Here is a 1641-nt window from a genome sequence, read left to right as displayed (position 1 = left end):
GAAGTTAATGTTAAACTAAAGCTTGTAGGTTTTATTTAGCAGTAACGTTATGAGTATCAGAGCAGTTTAAAGTGGTAGTATGATGACGTAAATTGCTTTATTTTATTAACTGAATATACGGCATTTTTAGCAGAGACGAAGCTAGGCTCCTGAAACACCTTAACCCCATACCTTTAATATTAATTACTGGAGTAAAACGCTGCAATTCAACCGTGTTTATTCAGTGTCTTGTAGAAAAAATATTTGTAAATTACATAAATTTCCCATTTAGATATGATGGGCTCATAAGTGTTACTCCTCGAGCCCTTTATAAAATTAGAAACTCATAAAGTACTCCAATCTAATCTAATTAGAGTATATTAAGTCATTTTATGAAATTCCGGTAAAAATATTAGATAATCATATTTTTCTGGAGACTACAAAACATTTGAACACGTGCGCCTCTCTGCTAACAGAAGAAACAAATATTTTAGCACAAATTGACATTTTTTTCACATATGCGCTCTGTGGTTCAGGCTAATGCCTTCATTCTAATTTTGAAGTAGAAAATAATAGACTTTTGTGTTTGTTGTTTTATATGTAGAGTTGCACATAAGTTTAGCTTCTCATCAGCCTATGAAAATATCTTTGTTCAAGATTTTTGCTCACCGCTACATACTGCCCACCTGTGGTCATCCAACAGAACAACTACAATGTAGAAGTTTTGTAGAATTTGCATACAGTGATGGTTTGTGAATCCTCTTTAAAACATCCAGAGAAGAAACCCCCAGCCAGATTATAAACGAATAATTGGTCTTTTAGGAATCTGCACATTCAAAGCACTTTGTTTCTGTGGCACCAGCAACCTTTAATTACATTATTAGGACAGGAAATGGGCAGAGAGCGGTAGGAAGATGTGCAGCAAAGGTCCCAAACATTTTTTTATTTTTTTTTCATTCTATGGTTGTTTGGACCTGCTACTTCTTCTGTCCTCCACTTGTGTCGTTTGCTCCTTTTTAGACACACACTGCACAAAAGTGAAAAACAAACTGCCAATTGACAACTTTCAATACCCTCACTTTAAAATGTAAGAAAAATGTATGATCTTAGAAAAAAAAAGGATAAAATAAACTATTAGTTCATAACTTCTGCACTCATCCCTTTTTTGGCACTTGGCTACTCAGAAGAACCTTTCCCTGTTTGCTTTCCGAAAATGAATAAAAAAGCGTTTCACATACCCTTGATGTGATAAAAATCCGCCACTTATTTCTAGTCTTTCCAAGAAAAAAAAAAGCTTTTAATGTGACTGCTAAGCTAAGATGCTGCGAGTGCAATTATTGTGGGTATCAGAGTGGGCGACATATGTGCATCTTTGGCAGAGTCCATCGTAAGGTATTGTGAAGCCACCGCTGATAGCAGATAATACAAAGAAAACACAAACTAGTTTGTTTTTATGTGAACTTAATACATTCTAATGATATTTTTAGGACTGTCTTTCATAATTTTATTAGATCTGTAATATTCAAAAAATATCCAGGACTTTAACTCTAATTTGACAAGTTTTACAAGGAGTAACTTACTAATAAACTAATTTTACCCATGATGCCCTGAATTCTCCTTTCGCAGGGTGATGATGGTAAAACAGTTTCATTGAATAAAAAT

This window comes from Girardinichthys multiradiatus, chromosome 15, assembly GCF_021462225.1.
Source record: "Girardinichthys multiradiatus isolate DD_20200921_A chromosome 15, DD_fGirMul_XY1, whole genome shotgun sequence".
In the NCBI taxonomy this organism is placed as follows: Eukaryota; Metazoa; Chordata; class Actinopteri; order Cyprinodontiformes; family Goodeidae; genus Girardinichthys; species Girardinichthys multiradiatus.
Note: the sequence above shows the minus strand (reverse complement) of the source record.